Below are 19,669 nucleotides of genomic sequence, written 5' to 3' on the forward strand. Positions count from 1 at the left end.
AATGGTTTAAGCTCTAGTGTGGGAGACTGCTCCACAGATGGAAGTGACTTGGCACTTTCAGTAGAAGAAATTTCTAGAACATTCAAATAAAAATGGTCAAATTCAATTGTACTTATTGAACTCAAAACATCACATTCTTCCCCTATTGATTTTTCAATCTCTTCAATATTAGAATTTGCATAATTTACATTCAAAAATTCAGAAATACAAGAGTCATACATAGAAGAATTATTACAATATTCACAAAAGGGAGTATCTATACATTCAGAAAAATTAAAAGAAAAATCTGCTTCTAAAAATTCAAAAAATTGTTCATCTAACAAATCATCAAATAGATCAATTTGGAAGACAGAATGCTCTTCAGATGAATGCTTCATAGCATCAAGTATGTTGAAGCGCACAATGTTGTTCCCAAACTCCATGGTAAGTGTCCCGGCATGCACATCAATTTTCGTTCTCGCGGTTTTTAAGAACGGTCTTTCCAGAATAATCAGTGCAGCACCCTTCATTGACTCTCCCCCTTGCATATCCAAAATGTAGAAGTCAACCGGAAAATGAGATCATTCACTCTGACTAGCACATCTTTAACAATCTCGGCTGGGTTTGTTATGCTTCTATTGGCTAACTGAATAACCACACCTATAAGCTGCAAAAGGCCAAGAGACAGTGAAGTAAAAATAGACAATGACATGACATTTATAGATGCTCCTAAATCTAACATGGCATACTCAATCCTATTATTACCAATGATGCATGGGATAGTGAATGTTCCTGGGTCCTTATTGTTCTACCCATGTTTACCTTCTCATTACCTTTAAGATGGCTCCTGTGGGTACATAGGTCTTTCAAGAACTTGGCGTACTTGGGTATTTGCTTGATTGCATCTAGTAGAAGTATGTTCACCTTTACCTTCCTGAAGGTCTCAAAAATCTCTTTTTCAGTCTCTTCAATCTTCGTGCTTGGCTGGATAACTCACTAAGGAAATGGGAGAGGAACTGTCCTTTCAAAATTGTTTGCCACCTTTGGTTGGGCAGATGTATGTTCTAGTTGTTCTTGAATCTTTTCCTCTCCATTTAGATCAATTGTACATGAAGCATAGCTTGGGTTTTCTATCTGTCCCATTTGGTTCTCCAAAGTCTTAATACTAGCCTCGGTTCTTTACTGGAAGGAGATGTTATTCATGGTCAACTGCTTCATGAGCTCCTCTAGTGATGGTTCATTTTTCTGTGGTGCACTTGGTTGTGAGAAAGATGGTTGGTGATGTTGCTGGACTTGTTGTGGTTAATGTTGGGATTGATGGGATCTATTTGGGCCAGTATGATGTCCTTGATATTAATTGTCGTGCTGCTAGTTCTGTTGTTGAGAACTGTTCCCCCATCTTAGATTTGGATGGTTCCTCCAGCCTGAGTTATATCTATTGAAAGATAAATCCCAATTGGGCTGCTGCTGTGAATTTAGAAAAGGAAATTTATTAATGTAAATGTTTGCAACATAGGCCTGAGGATTACCTTCTAGAGTGTCAGACTCTTGCAGTGTAGGACAACTATCAGTTTAATGGTTTGTAATTGAGCAAATGCCACACAACATAGCTAGAATGGATGGTGGAGGAGGTAAAGATGCAGCAACACTTTTTTGCATGGAAGCCAATTGCTTCACCATAGATGTCAATTCATCAAGCTTGTGCTCCAACTTACTAGATTCAGCAACTTGTACTTCACTTACATTTCTGGTAACACAAGAGTTCTGCCTTGTTGCAAATTGTTGTGAGTTAGCAGCCATATTCTCAATCAAATTTCGGGCTGCAACTGGAGTTTTATCTACCAACGCCCTTTCACTTGCAACGTCTATCATGCTTCGGTCCGTAGGGTGTAGTCCCTTATAGAAGTATTGGATCAACAATTGATCACTAATTTGGTGGTGAGGGCAGCTGGTACATAGTCTCTTGAACCTTTCCCAATATTCATAGAGGGTTTCTCCTTCAAGTTGCCTTATCCCACAAATTTTCTTCCTTATGGACGCAGCTCTTGATGCTGGAAAAAATTTCTCCAGGAAAAGTCTCTTCAAGTTGTCCCAACTGGCAATAGATCCTGGAGGGAGATAGTAGAGCCAATTGTTGGCTGCATCCATCAGAGAGAACGGAAAAGTCTTTAATTTTATATGCTCCTCAGGCACACCTTGTGGCCTCATGGTTGAACAAATAATATGGAACTCCTTGAGGTGTTTGTGGGGATCCTCACCTGCAAGACCATGAAATCTTGGCAACAAATGTATTAGTCTTGTTTTTAGAACAAAAGGAGCATCAATTTCAGGATACTACTGTATGCATAAAGTTTGATATGTTATATCCGATGCAGCCAGTTCCTTTAATGTTCTTTCATTATCAGCCATTTGGTACAATTTAAAATTTAAATAATGTGGTGATGAGTAGATAGATGAAGAAGATGAAGGTTCCTCAAAATGTTCAAAATTATGTCTATGTAATCTAATGTTATTATGAAAAGTCCTATCAATCTCTAGATAAAGTGGATACAAGTCTCCAGGATTTGATCTGGTCATGCACTAAAAACTAACTAAGAAGTAAACTAAATGAAACAGCAAAAATGCAGAAAAATTCATGGAACAATTATGCAGAAAACTAATGTCTAAGTACAGTAAAATGAAGCAGAAAAGTTAAGTAACAAGAAATAGAAAGAAATTACAATTAATTGCAAGAAAACTGTTGTTTGCAATCTAAACACTAGCAAGTGCACTAGGATTGCAGCAAGTAATGAGTAAATTTAAGATCCGAGTATCGTCTCCACAGGGAATTAGGAACTCAATTATCACTTCACAGAAAAATAACCATTTGAGCCATACGAATTTGGGAAGAGAGTTGTATCATATAAAAGCAATAATCAGAGCAATCAAAAGTAAAGAACTTGCAGAAAAATAGAGTGTAAGATTTGTGATGAAATGAAATAGCAATGAAGGATAGTTAGGAATTTATTTCACAAGAATATCAATATCAATCCAATTAAATCCTCTGAACATTCAAGCAATTGAATAATTGACAATCAGTTTCACATATACCTAGCCAAAGGTTAATTCCTTAACTCATTGACCCTAACAATCCACTAAACCTCCCTAATCCCTTAGGTGAGATTCAATTTCAGGTTGCATTAAGAATTAGAACTATAAGATTGCAGAATTAGGTCTCCTTATCCCTAAGAAATCCCTAAACTCTGGTTGCCAATTCAGATCAGAGCAAACAATCCAATTCCCATTGGTAAAGATTCCTCTTGATTAATCAAATGAATTTCCATTCAAAGATTGCATGAAAAGTAGAATTAACAACTCAATTAATCCAAGAACTTAAAGTTCAGAAGATAGAGTCGAATCAATACATCAATTCGAGTTCCATAAACCCCTAACTATGGGAAATTAAGCACACATTGCAAAAAAATAGAGAAAGAAGAAGAAGAAGATGAAGAAGAATGCAGAGCAGCCATGGCCACGAGCTCCAATCTGATCCCTCTTCTTGGAGCTTCAAGCTTCGACCCCAATCTTCTCTCCACTCTCTCTCAACGAGAATCTAACTAACAAAACAGAAAATGAGCAAAAGACCCTTAGTTTCGCGCTTCAATCATGTATTTATAGAAACCCCAGTTCTGCGCGTTGTCACTTTTCTTCACAAGAGTAACCACGCAAAAGCTTTATGTAGTGCACGTGTTCACTTTCAAGAGCAAGAGTAACCACGCGCAACTTGCAGAGTTGAAGGCTTCTCTAGAACATTCACTTTAATTCATAAGAGTGGCAACGCAGGAGGTCCAGGGCTGCGCGTGATCACTTTTGTGAGTAATAGTAACCACGCGCAAGCTGTCCTGATCAAGTGCCTCTGGAACGCTCACTTTCGTTGGCGAAAGTGACAACGCGCAGCTCATCAGGAATGAAGTCTCTCTGGAACGTTCACTTTCGTTGGCGAAAGTGATAACGCACACTGGCAACGCTCACTCTTGTAAATAAAAGTGATTACGCACAGGCTCCTCTTCTCATTTAGGCTCTGGAATGATCACTTTCACTAACAATAGTGATCACACCCAGCCTGCATCCCATAATTCTTGTATTTTGGAGTCCAACATTGCCATTCTTCCTCTTCCTTTCCATTGGTAATCCATTTCCATGACTTTTGCTCAGATTATTCCTTCAAAAACAAGATAAATTCCTTAAGAACTAAGCATAAATTCTACAAATGCGAAAATAACTACAAATTGAAATAAAACTTTCAATCATTCTCTTTTTCTGAGTTTTTCTGCTTTCTTCATATATTTTCCTTATTAAATGAGCTAGAATTATGCTAAAATATCAGTAAAAATATGGATTCATCACCACCCCAAACTTGAATTTTTGATTGTCCTCAAGCAAATTAAACTAAACCAAGGGTAAGTTCCTCCATTTTCAAATTCAGTTTATAAACTGCTTATTTCAGATTTTTCTAATTTCTAATTCTGTGTTTTCTGCAAAATTTTCAATCAAGTTGTTCATCCAAATACTCATCATGATATTCCTACTGCATAATCATCATTGAGTAAGAACTGCTACCTAAGTTCATATTTTTCATCAAAATTCATGTGAGTACAATTAATCAACATGATCACAGCTCACTTGGAAGTGTTTCTCTCACCACTCAATAGTGTTTAGGTACTGTTTTCACTCTAAATCATCAATTTCACTGCACTCTACCATATGCTTGCCCAATTTCTCCATCTCCTCTGCTTAGTACAATTAATCACACATCTAGAGGACTTTTTCAGGTTATAACAAGGCTAAGGTTAAGGTAGGCATCAAAGAAAATGGAAAACAATACATGCAATTTCAAAAGATCAAAGGCATTTTGAGTGATTTGTTTTAAAACTATCCTGGATCTGCATTATTCCTCCTTAATTCTCTCACTTATGCAGCAAACAAAATTTTTCTTGCAGCAGAATTTTCATCTCTTTTCTTTTTTCTTTTTTTTTTTTAATCTTTTTCTGCACTTCTTTTCTTTTGAACTCACATTTTTGTTCTTTTCACAGCTTTGCTTCATAAATTTTTCATTTTACTGCAGCACTTTTGTTCTTTCTTTCTGGCTTGTTGAACTCAAACTTAGATAGCATGCTATTTCCCACCCCAAACATAGAACATTGCTTGTCCTCAAGCAATTAAAATCTGGATACCACCCCAAACTTAGTTTTAAAACTCATTCTTGATTAAACTCATTATGCCTCTGATCTTTTGAATGGTAAAAATTGGTTTTTCAGCAAGGCTTATAATGAGGTAATTTCAAGAAAAGGGATATTAAGCTCAAAAGGGTGAACTAAGACATTCAATCATAAAGGAAGGCATTTAGGCTGACTAGGATATAAACCATGGCCTCTATCATGTGGGTGACAACTGTAACATGCATATTCAATTTAAGAACAAGGGCAAGTTCTAGAGAATGCAGCCAAATATGATTAATCACACAAGAAAAAGAATTAGACAGCTCAAATCTCACTAGGTATTTATAAGTGATCATGTGGATTAATGAAAACACAATGCACTTTTCAGAAATATATGCACCTAGTGGCAACTGCCTTATTTTTGAAAATACAAGTGTGATCTCATTTTGAGAATGAGAAAAACAACTTAAAAAGAAATTCACACAGAATTCACAAAATTGTCAATCATTTTTATTTGATTAACAGCCAGCAATTTATTATCTATTCTAGTATTTTGGTGTTTTTCAGGAATAATTCAGTGTAATGTGAAGCTAACTCATGAATAAGAGGTAGTGAATGAAACCCCCTTTTATGGCAACTTGTGCAAGTGTCAGCTTCCATGGTGTGTGAGTGTTGTGTGGTTGTGACATTTTCTGCACAAAACACCAAAAATTCCGTCAATTATCAAGTGAAAAGGGATTGAATTCTGCAGAATTAATGTGTGTTCAAAACATAATTGTTCAGAATTAGCATGAAACCAAAATATACCTAGTGTGCAAATTACAAACCCAAATTCTAAAATGAAACTAAAAAGTTTGAAACTTAATACAAGACTGTCAAGAGAAAATTTGAATTAACAGAAAAGAAAACAAAAATCCTAAACTAGTCATCTTAGGCATCCTCCTCATCAAAAATTTCATCTTCATCTTCTTCCTCATCCTCCTCATCTTCTTCTTCCTCCACCACTTCTTCAGTTGGCTGTGGAAAATGAGTCTTGTAGATTGGCAAGTCTTTAAAGACTGATGAGTGTAGACATTGAGCATTCTCGGCCAAATCTAGTGTGTGATAAAGTTCATCTTTGGTCATTCCCATCTTCTGACCAAGATTCATCAACACACATTCCAATAGCATAGTTCCTGCCTTCAAACTGCTATGGAGCTCAGTTTGTCGTTCAGCCAATTGATTTTTCCTTTCAACCAAAAGATGTAGGATGTCCTTCATCTTCATTGGTTTCTCCTTTCTGAACTGGGTGGGGATAGGTGCAGCTGAAGTGCAGGAGGTGGTGGCATAGATGTCCTTTACCATTGAGACAGAGATAGGGGGAGCAGATCTGATTTTCTCTTGGTATTCTCCAACTTCAACCCCTGCATCCTCACAAAGTAAAGTGATTAATGAGGGAAAGGATAGTGAATCTCTTTTTGTTTTCAAAATATTTAAGATACATTCACTAATTACTTCCCCCACATCAATGTACATATCATTAACGATAGCAAACAATAATTCTTCACTAATAACTTCCCCCACATCAATGTACATATCATTAACGATAGCAAACAATAATTCAGCCCTCTTTACTGCCAGGGTTGAACTATGCTTGACTGGCATGAAAGAGTTCAACAGAAAAGTACTCCAGACTTTAGCAAATGGTAGCAGGTTCTTGGTGGTGATACACTTGGGTTTTTAGGCGAGGTTCAGCTGCCAAGTTGTGCCTGGCCTTCCAATTCTGTGCAGGATTTCAATATAATCCTTGTCTGGACTATTCTTAAAGTCAGTGAAGTCCATCTGCCCAGGTTGCCTTTCAGTGTAAATTTCCAACACTCGATTGATGTTGGCAACAGTGAAATCCACCCTCATACCCTTGACCATTGTGTGAAATTTGGGAATTTGGTCTCCCTTGAACCGCATTGCATTTGCATAAAACTCCTGTGTAATTTCTCTCCAACCATTATCAGCCAAGGAGCAGAAGTTGTCCCATCCCCTTTTCTGAATTTCTTTTGAGTACTCAGGGTAGTTGCCTTCAGCAATTTCAAAGGCTCTATCCGGGACAATCTTCCTCCTCAAAATATTTGCCTTGAAATAGTTTTCGTGAGCAATACTCCTGAACCTTGGATCATGATCAGTAGGGGTAGAGGTAGAAGGAGCATTTCTTCTGGTCGGCTGAGGTGGTGAAGAGGTTGCATGTGCGGTTACTCTTGGCTGAGAAGGGTCAGCGATTTCAATGGGTGAGGAAGGTGAGACACCATCAGTTCTTGCTCTTTTTGTGGTTGGAGAATTCCTGGTTGTTCCAGCTTGAATATTCCTGATAGATCTCCTTCTTGGAGTGTTGCTGGTAGATCCAGCTTTGGTCTTCTTAGAAGGTCCAACTGGTGTATTCAAAGAAGTTCTGATCATTTTGAAGTGGCTGCAAAAAAAACAAGCAAGTAATTTGACAGTTTAAAATTCATGACACAGAATTGTGACAGTATACATCTCTTTACTAGACAAATTCAATCAATCCATGTGCAGAATTCCAATTTGCAGTATGGATCTTTTTACAATCAGTTGTTGTCATGAGGATGTAATCATATAAACACACAAGCAATATTGCAAATTACTAAGCAATCACAGTCAAAATTGGTTAAACCTTTAAATTTGTAGTTTAGAGTGCACACTCTCAAAGCACATCAGGTTAACGCAGAGATGCTATTATAGGTCATCAACATATTTTTTTACATGCTCTCTTATGTAAGCACAAAAGTTATTTATCAGAGCAAAATTGTCACTTTTCAGATATACCAGCACTTAGGTACAAAATTAATCAAACCATATTCAGGGGATTTTAGACTGGCCTTCCTAATTTGTTCCCTCAGAGTTCACAATTTCACCAAGAATGCAGAAAAAGAATCACAATTTTCAACCAAATTTCAACTACTAATGCACTTTCATCCTGCCCACTAGAAGTGCAATACATGCTCGAATGGTTCCTAACAGAAATTATCTTCTGACAGTAAAATTCCATCCAGAATATTGCCTATTGTTTCTTTGAATCACATACAATTAGAACAATGCACTCATTCATTATCATCAAAGACTAAATATCAGCTTAATGCAGGACTTATCAGTATGGTATCTATACAATCATGCAGTGCAATATACAGCAGTAACTCGTTCCATACAACTCAGTTCAGACATCAACATTCAAATATTGCATGCAAAGAGTACTTTCGTTGATGGCAACTGGAATATTTCTATTTCTTTCAAAGTCATGTTCAGGTTTTTCACATAATGCAGATGTGAATATGTTAACAGAGGAGATTGAATGACTTTCAAAACCTATTCACAGTATTTAAAGTTCCTTAAATCGAATACGCTCAAGATATTTCCCCACTTGCCATTTTTGACATTTTTCCAGAGTTGCAACAAAGAAAGACCCTAAATACAATTTCGTAGAATGCAGAGAACGTACCTTGAGCTTCAGAAATGTGAATGACAGTGAAAAAAAGGGAGCAATTGCTTGCTGGTTGCTTCACGAAAGATTGAAAGTCAGAGGAATTTCAGAGGGAAATGGGGATTTAGGTTTAAATGGATGTGAGCGTGGTTCCTTTATATTGAGTCTAGGGTCACGCGTGTGCACGTGACCACTTTTTAAGTGAAAAGTGAATGTTCCCTTATTAATAAAATTCTGCGTTATCACTCTTGTCGAACAGAGTGAGTGTTCCAGAGACCTTGGAAATTTTGAATGCAATGCGCGTTATCGCTATTGCTGGGCAAAGTGATAACGCGCAAGCTTATTGCTTGAGCGTGGTTACTTTTATCAGTAAAAGGAGTAACGCGCTATGAAATATTCCATACTTACCTGCGCGTGGTCACTCTTGACAAGGAAAGGAAGTCATCCAGAGAGTGTGTTTTTCTCATCTGCCTCTGCGTTATCAGTCTCATCAGCGAGAGTGATTGTTCCAGAGAGCTGTGTTTCCCAGTCAGTTTCTGCGTTATCACTCTCATCAGCGAGAGTGATTATTCCAGAGGGGAAATCTCAGAATTCCATCTCTGCGTGATTGTTTTCCTGCAAAAGAGTGATTCCTTTCATCAATCCAAGTTCTCCAAACTTTAATTGGCTCACTTAACAAATCATAATCATTCCAATACACACTCACCATATAAAATACCTATTTCCCTCATCATGTTCACCCTTAATTACATATGCAACATTCATCCAAGGCTGAATTCTGCAGAATTTCTGCAGAACATGTATTCACTCCCTACTTATGCAGTTTTGACTTTTACATTACACACTCCTATCATGAACTCTCAATTCATTCATCATTTTTGCTCCAAATTACAGATGCAACAAACATCACAGTTGAATTCTGCAGAATTTCTGCTTAACATATTCACAATGCAATTCTAACTTTTCCATAACACATTATAGCATGAAGTCCAATTGGATTTATCAGATTCGCTACAAATGACAGATTTAGCATGCTTCAAAATTTACCTTTTGCATCAAAATTACAGAATATGATGAGTATGATGCAAAACTTTGTATTTTGCAGAAAATTTGCAGAATTTGATAACTATTATTCAGACTATACAAGAACTTTAAGTATTCTAATTAATTCCAATCTGAATTCTTGTTTCAGCCACCAGATTTATTCCAAACATCAGATTCAGCAAGGTAACCAAGATGAAAAGTTCAGACTTTGACTTCTATGAATACTGTTAATTCAAAAATAATGCAGAAAACTTAAATTGGGTTAGAAATATGAGTTGTCTCTCACAAAGCGCTTCTTTAATGTCATTAGCTTGACATTAAATGTTTCTCACTCAAGAGAAACCAGTTTCATGCATGATATGTTCCTTGTAAACTCCTCTCCATGATAGATCTTCAATCTTTGGCCATTGACCTTGAATTCTCTCCCTGTTTTCAGATCTTCTATAAGAATTGCTCCAAAGGGAGAAGTTTTCTTAATTAAAAACGGTCCAGACCATCTAGATTTCAGTTTTCCTGGAAACAATTTTAATCTTGAATTGAATAATAGTACTTGCTGGCCAGGTCTGAAATCTTTTTGCAGAATAAATTTGTCATAGATCCTCTTGGTTCTTTCTTTGTACAACTTTGCATTCTCATAAGCTTGTTGTCTGAATTCTTCCAATTCATGCAACTGTAAAACTCTCTTCTTTCCAGCACTTGACAAATCAAAGTTAAGCCACTTGGTAGTCCAATATGCTCTGTGCTCCAGCTCTAGAGGTAAGTGACAGGCCTTTCCAAATACTAGCTGATATGGAGACATACCAAGTGGAGTTTTAAAAGTAGTTCTATATGCCCACAGTGAGTCATCCAGTTTCTTTGACCAATCCTTCCCTGAACTGTTCACTACTTTCTCTAGAATTTGCTTGATCTCTCTATTTGAAACCTCCACTTGTCCACTTGTTTGTGGATGGTATGGAGTAGCAACCTTATGCTTCACACCATATTTCATTAATACAGCTTCAAGATACTTGTTGCAAAAGTGAGTACCTCCATCACTTATTAGCACTCTAGGCACACCAAATCTTGAAAAAATGTTCTTTCTTATAAAAGAAATCACTACCTTTGCATCATTTGATCTGGTGGGAATTGCTTCTACCCATTTAGACACATAATCCACTGCAACTAGAATGTATTCGTGTGAGAATGATGGGGGAAATGGTCCCATGAAATCAATCCCCCATACATCAAATGGTTCCACTTCTAGGATGTTGGTTAATGGCAGCTCATGTCTTCTTGAAATATTTCCAGTTCTTTGACATTTATCACAGTTTTCCACATACTTCTTGGCATCTTTGAAGAGTGTAGGCCAAAAGAAACCTGCTTGCAAGACTTTTGCAGCAGTCCTTGAACTTGCATGGTGGCCTCCATATTCTGAATTGTGACAATGCCATAGTATCTCAGCTTGCTCAATTTGTGGAATGCATCTTCTAATTAACCCATCTATTCCAATTTTGAACAGATATGGGTCTTCCCACACATAGAATTTGCTGTCATATAAGAACTTCTTCTTTTGCTGCCAAGTAAACCTCTTTGGAATGAATTGAGTGGCTTTAAAATTTGCAATGTTAGCAAACCAAGGCATGTTTTCCACTGCAAACAGCTTTTCATCTGGAAATTCTTCATTTATTTCTAATGATTCAGTGGTTAAACTCTCCAAAGGAAGTCTGGACAAGTGGTCTGCTACACAATTTTCTTTTCCTTTCTTGTCTTTGATTTCTAGCTCAAATTCTTGGAGTAGCAAAATCCATCTTAATAACCTGGGTTTTGTATCCTGTTTTGTCAAAAGGTATTTAAGAGCAGCATGATCAGTGTATACAATCACTTTTGAACCCATTAAATATGGTCTAAACTTATCAAAAGCATGTACAACAGCTAAAAGTTCTTTTTCTGTTGTTGTGTAATTCACTTGTGCAGGATTTAACACTTTGCTTGAATAATAGATAGCATGTAACTTCCTATCTTTTCTCTGTCCTAACACAGCACCCACTGCACTATCACTTGCATCACACATGAGTTCAAAAGGTAATTTCCAATCTGGTTTTGCAAGAATAGGTGCAGAAATCAGTTTCTCTTTTAAAACAGAAAATGCATGCAAACAATTATCATCAAATATGAAATCTGCATCTTTTATAAGTAAATTACTCAAGGGTTTAGCAATCTTAGAAAAATATTTTATGAATCTTCTATAAAAACCAGCATGTCCTAAAAAACTTCTAACTCCCTTAACATTGATAGGTGGAGGCAATTTACTAATGATTTCTATCTTAGCTTGGTCCACCTCCATTCCTTTCTTTGAAATTTTGTGACCAAGGACAATGCCTTCTTGTACCATGAAATGGCACTTCTCCCAATTCAACACAAGGTTAGTATCTTGACATCTCTGCAAAACAGTGGATAGATTAGCTAAACAATCATCAAAAGAATCACCAAAAACAGAGAAATCGTCCATGAACACTTCTATGATGTTTTCTACCAAATCAGAAAAAATAGAAAGCATGCATCTTTGGAAAGTGGCAAGGGCATTACACAGACCAAATGGCATTCTCCTATATGCAAAGACTCCAAATGGACATGTAAATGCAGTTTTCTCTTGATCCAAAGGATCCACAGCTATTTGATTATATCCTGAATACCCATCAAGAAAATAATAAAATGAATGTCTAGCAAGTCTTTCTAGCATTTGATCTGCAAATGGTAGTGGGAAATGGTCTTTTCTGGTTGCATTATTTAATTTCTTATAGTCTATGCACATTCTCCATCCAGTTACAGTCCTAGTAGAGCAAGTTCATTCTTTTCATTAGGTACAACTGTCATACCACCTTTCTTTGGAACAACTTGGACTGGACTTACCCAATTGCTGTCAGAAATAGGGTATATTATTCCTGCATCTAACAGCTTCATGACCTCTTTTTTAACTACCTCTTTCATGGCTGGGTTTAACCTCCTTTGTGGCTGCACAACAGGCTTAAAATTCTCTTCAAATAAAATTTTGTGCTTACAAAATGAGGGATTTATACCTTTTAGATTTGCAATACTCCAGCCAATTGCAGATTTGTGTTCTCTTAAGATTCTTAACAATTTTTCCTCTTGTTCTTGCTTAAGTTCATTGTTGATAATGACTGGATTTTCATGTTTCTCATCCAGAAATGCATACCGCAGGTGTGAAGGAAGTTGTTTCAGTTCTAGCTTCTGCTTTTCTTCTTCTTTAGCGTCTTTTTTCAGCTCTTCTCTCACTAAATTTTCTGCAGGTTTTTGCATCGGCAGAGCTTCCAATTGCTGCTGCATTTCCATGATATCTTCTTCATTCAGAGTTTCAGATTTGTCATTCCCTGCAGATATTATTTCTTCTAACACAGCAGTTTCATCAAATTCTTTCATATGGTGTTGTGTAATAAAAGCATCCAATATATCTACCTTCATACATGTATTATCTTCAACTGGATATTTTAAAGCTTCAAACACATTAAATATTACCTTCTCATCTTGAACTCGAAGCATAAGTTCACCTTTTTGCACATCTATTAAAGCTCTCCCGGTTGCAAGAAATGGCCTCCCTAGGATCAAAGGAAGGTTAGAATCCACTTCCATGTCCAGAATTACAAAATCTGCAGGAAAAATGAATTTGTCAACTTTAACTAATAAATCTTCAACAACTCCATATGGATAAGTGTATGATCTATCAGCTAGCTGTAGTGTAATGTTGGTAGGCTTCACTTCCTCTATGCCAAGTTTCTGTAGAACAGCTAATGGCATCAGATTTATGCTTGCTCCCAAGTCACACAATGCTCTTCCCACAGTGCAGTTTCCTATTTCACAAGGAATACTAAATGATCCAGGATCTTTCAACTTTTGAGGAAGTTTTCTCTTAAGAATGGCACTGCACTCCTCTGTCAAAGGTACTGTTTTGTCATGCTCTAGCTTCCTTTTTCTGGAAAGTAGTTCTTTCATGAACTTTGCATATGAAGGCATTTGCTCCAAAGCTTCTGCAAAAGGAATGTTAATTTGTAATTTCTTAAAGACATTCATAAACCTTTTGAATTGTTCCTCTTGTTTAGGATTTTGGACTCTTTGAGGATAAGGCAGCCTCTTGTATTTTTCTGGGTCTATTGGCTTACAAGCTTCCTCAAAGAGTTGCTTTTTTATTTTCCTTTCAGAATTCATGGGAACTTTTTCTTTTTCTTCTAAATGGTCTTTCTTCAATAGTTTAAAATTTCCTTGTTGCAGATCTTGTTCAATTTTCCTCTCTGCTACATCATTTACTTTCTTTTCTTCAGGTTTAGGACTTGCAACTACAGCTTCACTTCTTGTAGTTAAAGCTTGACATTGCTCCTTAGGATTGATTACTGTATTGCTTGGAAATCTTCCTTCATCCCTGATGGATAGTTGTTCAGCTAATTGTCCAATCTGTGTCTCTAGTTTCTTCATGGAAGCTTCTTGGTTTTTGAAGCTTGTTTGAGTCACCTTCATGAATTGCGGCATAGTTTCTTCCATCTCAGTCAACCTCTCATTCATAGGTCTGGAAAATTTCTGATTTTCTTGAGGTTAAGTGGATGAATTCCTCTGAAAATAAGGCTGTTGTGTTGCTGGACCTGCATTAGAAAAAGGCAAATTTGAGTTAGAATTCTCTGCAGCAGAATATTGATTATTCCAATTAGAATACTGCTGAGTTCTATTATTCGAAATTTGAAATCCAGGGGGATATGATGGCTGTTGTCTCTGAAAATTATTCATATAATTCACTTGCTCTTGTGGTTCACTTGTGGATGCCTCACATGCACCATTTACATGGTTTCCTCCACAAAAATCACAACTTAGCTGACTGGTAGGCATACTCCCTGTTTGCAGATTGTTGATTTGTTGTGTTAAGGCAGCTAATTGTTCTGAAAACAATTGATTTTGTAGCTGATTTTGTGCAAGAAAAGTTTCCACAACCTTAGCTTCATGACCAGAGTTTCTTCCTTGATTCCTTGAGTTTGAATTCTGATACATTGAAGATGCCATCATGTCAATAATCCTTTGAGCTTCTTCCAAGGACTTTGTATTTAATGAACCTCCAGCAGCAGCAGCATCAACCATTGTTCTTGTTACTGCATTCATCTCACTATAAAAAGTTTCCAATTGCATCCAATCTGGAATACAATGATGTGGACACCTTCTTAGCAATTCTTTGTATCTTTCCCAAGCTTCATACAATGATTCTCCATCTTGCTGAACAAAGGATGTAATTTCTCCTTTCAGCTTAGCAGCTTTGGATGGAGGGAAGTACTTGGTTAGAAACCTATTCACAAGTTCTGTCCAAGTTGTAATGCTTCCTTGTGGTTGAGCTTGTAACCAGCATTTTGCTCTATCTCTCAAGGAAAAAGGAAATAGTCTCAGTCTGATGGCTTCTTCACTAACCCCATTTATTCTTATGGTGTCACATAGCTGTAGAAAATTTGAAATATGTAGGTTAGGATCATCAAAATTTCCACCAAAAAACTGATCTTGTTGGACTAAGTGTAATAAGGCAGGTTTAATCTCAAAATGGTTAGCTTGAATAGTTGGCCTGATTATAGAAGAGTTAAAACCTTGCATGTTAGGAATTGCATAGTCCCCTAATGTTCTAATTCTATTTTGTTCTGCCATCTCTATTTCTGAATTTAGTTGTCTCAAAGATGTAGGTGTTCTTTTCACTCTAGGATTGTTCTGAAATTCTGGAGAATGGACAGCTTCTAATTCACTATCACTCCCTATGACTTTTTCTGCTCTAGACTCTTTTCTCAATCTCCTTAAGGTTATGTCTATGTCAGGATCAAAGACTAGAGTTGATTAGTTTTTGTTTTTGCCACGCATATACAAATCAAAATGAAGCAAAAGTAAACTACAAGTTAGTATTCAGAACTGCACCACGAAAATTATGCAGCAAATATCAGTAAAAGTAATTGAAACACAAGTTTAAAAGCTGCAGAATTATGCAGAATGGACAAAATGTCTAACTACAGACTAATACTACAGAAATTCAGAGAAACAAAATACTCAATCTAGCTATTCTTATGTTACTAATGATATTGAAACTCAAATTCCCCGGCAACAGCGCTAAAAACTTGTTGTTTGCAATCTAAACACAAGCAAGTGCACTAGGATTGCAGCAAGTAATGAGTAAATTTAAGATCCGAGTATCGTCTCCACAGGGAATTAGGAACTCAATTATCACTTCACAGAAAAATAACCATTTGAGCCATACGAATTTGGGAAGAGAGTTGTATCATATAAAAGCAATAATCAGAGCAATCAAAAGTAAAGAACTTGCAGAAAAACAGAGTATAAGATTTGTGATGAAATGAAATAGCAATGAAGGATAGTTAAGAATTTACTTCACAAGAATATCAATATCAATCCAATTAAATCCTCTGAACATTCAAGCAATTGAATAATTGACAATCAGTTTCACATATACCTAGCCAAAGGTTAATTCCTTAACTCATTGACCGTAACAATCCACTAAACCTCCCTAATCCCTTAGGTGAGATTCAATTTCAGGTTGCATTAAGAATTAGAACTATAAGATTGCAGAATTAGGTCTCCTTATCCCTAAGAAATCCCTAAACTCTGGTTGCCAATTCAGATCGGAGCAAACAATCCAATTCCCATTGGTAAAGATTCCTCTTGATTAATCAAATGAATTTCCATTCAAAGATTGCATGAAAAGCAGAATTAACAACTCAATTAATCCAAGAACTTAAAGTTCAGAAGATAGAGTCGAATCAATACATCAATTCGAGTTCCATAAACCCCTAACTATGAGAAATTAAGCACACATTGCAACAAAAACAGAGAAAGAAGAAGAAGAAGATGAAGAAGAATGCAGAGCAGCCATGGCCACGAGCTCCAATCTGATCCCTCTTCTTGGAGCTTCAAGCTTCGACCCCAATCTTCTCTCCACTCTCTCTCAACGAGAATCTAACTAACAAAACAGAAAATGAGCAAAAGACCCTTAGTTTCGCGCTTCAATCATGTATTTATAGAAACCCCAGTTCTGCGCGTTGTCACTTTTCTTCACAAGAGTAACCACGCAAAAGCTTTATGTAGTGCGCGTGTTCACTTTCAAGAGCAAGAGTAACCACGCGCAACTTGCAGAGTTGAAGGCTTCTCTGGAGCATTCACTTTAATTCATAAGAGTGGCAACGCAGGAGGTCGAGGGTTGCGCGTGATCACTTTTGTGAGTAATAGTAACCACGCGCAAGCTGTCCTGATACAAGTGCCTTTGGAACGCTCACTTTCGTTGGCGAAAGTGACAACGCGCAGCTCATCAGGAATGAAGTCTCTCTGGAACGTTCACTTTCGTTGGCAAAAGTGATAACGCACACTGGCAACGCTCACTCTTGTAAATAAAAGTGATTACGCACAGGCTCCTCTTCTCATTTAGGCTGTGGAATGATCACTTTCACTAACAATAGTGATCACGCCCAGCCTGCATCCCATAATTCTTGTATTTTGGAGTCCAACATTGCCATTCTTCCTCTTCCTTTCCATTGATAATCCATTTCCATGACTTTTGCTCAGATTATTCCTTCAAAAACAAGATAAATTCCTTAAGAACTAAGCATAAATTCTACAAATGCGTAAATAACTACAAATTGAAATAAAACTTTCAATCATTCTCTTTTTCTGAGTTTTTCTGCTTTCTTCATATATTTTCCTTATTAAATGAGCTAGAATTATGCTAAAATATCAGTAAAAATATGGATTCATCAAAAACGCAGCACAAAGCTAACAAATTCTGCAGCAAAAACAGAGCAATATGCAGAAAAGTTAAAAACAAAACACTAAAACAGAGTGATTAACAAGTTCAATGCAAAATGAACACCAAAGTCCTCGGCAACGGCGCAAATGTGGTGATAATTATTGTTGTTTGCATAAAGAGTTGTCGCCAATCTCATCAAAATATGCAGAATTCTTATGTTGTCTAGGATGCAAGCCTAGTTTGTCTCCAATGACTTTGGTTGGTAACATACATTGAACATGTTGTAAACATTTACTGTGAAAGCAATTAAAAAGGGGGTTTTGTGTGATTCCAATTTTAATGTAAAAGCAAGTGATGAAATTAATGAGTTCAATCAGTGAAATGTAGCAATCCTTAGTTCATTCATGTGATTCTATCCCTATTCCTCTCAAGATTCAATACTTTTTCTCTTCCTCTGAATTAGATTAACTCAACAAGTGAGAATTAACCTTAAAACCCCATATAAATTTAAGCAAATTTAATGGACTCCAACTCTTTTCCCCAAGATTATGCAACCTTAGAAATTAACTTAGGATTAAGCAAACCAAGTGAAGAATTTCACTAAAACGAATTAGGGTTAATTAAGCAATGTCCCCCATCATTCAACCATTAAATCAATTCAAAGAGTTAGGAAATATAAATTCATGAAGGAAAGGAAATTATATTGACATTCATACCCAAGAATTCAAGAATCTATGAACTCACTAAGGATTACAAGAAAGTTTAGCCTTCCATGAGGATGGGTCTTAAAAATTTAAGATGAAAACAAAGGGAAATCAATGACATCAATGTGAAAATTAAAGAAAAGTGAAGAGTAATTGTGAATCAAACCCTAGGATTGGTCCTTGGCTGTCACCCAAGGATGACCTAAGCCCTGCAAGTGTTCCCCAAAATGGCAAAAGAATCTAAAAGTGTGTAAAAACTATTAACCTAATTCCCATTTATCTATATATACTAAGTCTGACGCCACTTCATAGTGATCAGTCTTGTAAACAAGAGTAAACACGCGCTGAGTGTTCTAGTTTAGTCTTCACTGGAGTGATCACTTTCATTTCTGAAAGTTGTTACGCACAAGGTCCTTCATCTTGGGACTTTCTGGAGTGATCACTATCACTCATGAGAGTGATTAGCGCAGGCACTGTGGTTCTCTTTAGTTCTAGAGTGATCACTGTTGCTTCTGAAAGTGGTTACTCTGGCCTATCCTTTGGAATCAGCTCCCTAGAGTGATCACTATGGAACTTGAGAGTGATTACTCTCAGTTCATATTTTTCCAAAGGGTTAAAAATCCTTGGAATTTGTCTACAATCTCTTGCACAATTATTCAAATGCTCAGAATTGTGAAATATATTCACAAAAATTAGTGTAAATAAGGTGAAAATTAAGAAAGCTATAATATTTGACCTAAATGAGATTTTTATACTATTTACAATCTCTAAGTCTATTTTTCCTATTAAAACTCTATAAAAAGCTAGACAAAATATCTATAAATTGTGGGTTCATCAAAGCCCTACTAGAATAATTGTCTTTTGGTCGAGATTTTCATTCTGTTACAAGAGATGAAACAACATTTACCTTTTCTACTTCTATTCTCCCGTGTTACCTCACTAACTCCTCCTTTCCTCCCCCTTCCCCTCCTAAACATAACTTCCAAACATAGAAGTCCCAAACTTATTTTCATATAAATCTCGTCAGATTGGTGCATCTTTTATATATGTATTATTCCTTTTAAATTGTGTTGTGTATACTTGAAGAGTATGGATTTTCATACATTCGAATATGAATATGAAAGTTGTATGATTGTTGATTTAAGAGCTAAGCAATTGTAATGTAGAGTGGTTGCTATATTTGATATCATTAAGTGTATTAGATATGTAATAACCTATGAATTGTAGTCCAGGACTTGTATTGCCTCTGTTGGAAGTTCTGGGTGCAGGATGTCTCACTCAGCGAGGTAATTCTTGCTTAAGCGAGATTGAGTCGTGCTAATTTGGGCATTCTGGATTAGCCTCGCTCAAGCAAGATTAGATAAGATTGCCCCAACTATCCCCTTGCCCAGGCGAGAAGAGATCTTGCTCATAAGATAAGCGACCTTGCTCAGGCAAGAAAGCTAGCTCAGACGAGAAGTTACAAGAAAAATGAGTAGTTCTTTGGACCCAATCTCACTCAGGCGAGATGGCTCTT

General features: G+C 36.6%; 1 non-coding gene and 1 pseudogene across 1 annotated transcript; one reads left to right on the forward strand and one right to left on the reverse strand.

Annotated features, from left to right (window-relative positions):
* Positions 1-1,551: 1,551 nt before the first annotated feature.
* The window catches only part of LOC113866912, a 45,651-nt pseudogene continuing 27,533 nt past the window's right edge, over positions 1,552-19,669 (reverse strand).
* LOC113868295 lies at positions 14,861-14,967 on the forward strand. The gene has a single exon (XR_003505316.1). It is a non-coding gene; the product is annotated as a small nucleolar RNA R71 (small nucleolar RNA).

Source organism: Abrus precatorius, unplaced genomic scaffold, assembly GCF_003935025.1.
Source record: "Abrus precatorius isolate BTA unplaced genomic scaffold, Abrus_2018 Scaffold5, whole genome shotgun sequence".
Classification (NCBI taxonomy): domain Eukaryota; kingdom Viridiplantae; phylum Streptophyta; class Magnoliopsida; order Fabales; family Fabaceae; genus Abrus; species Abrus precatorius.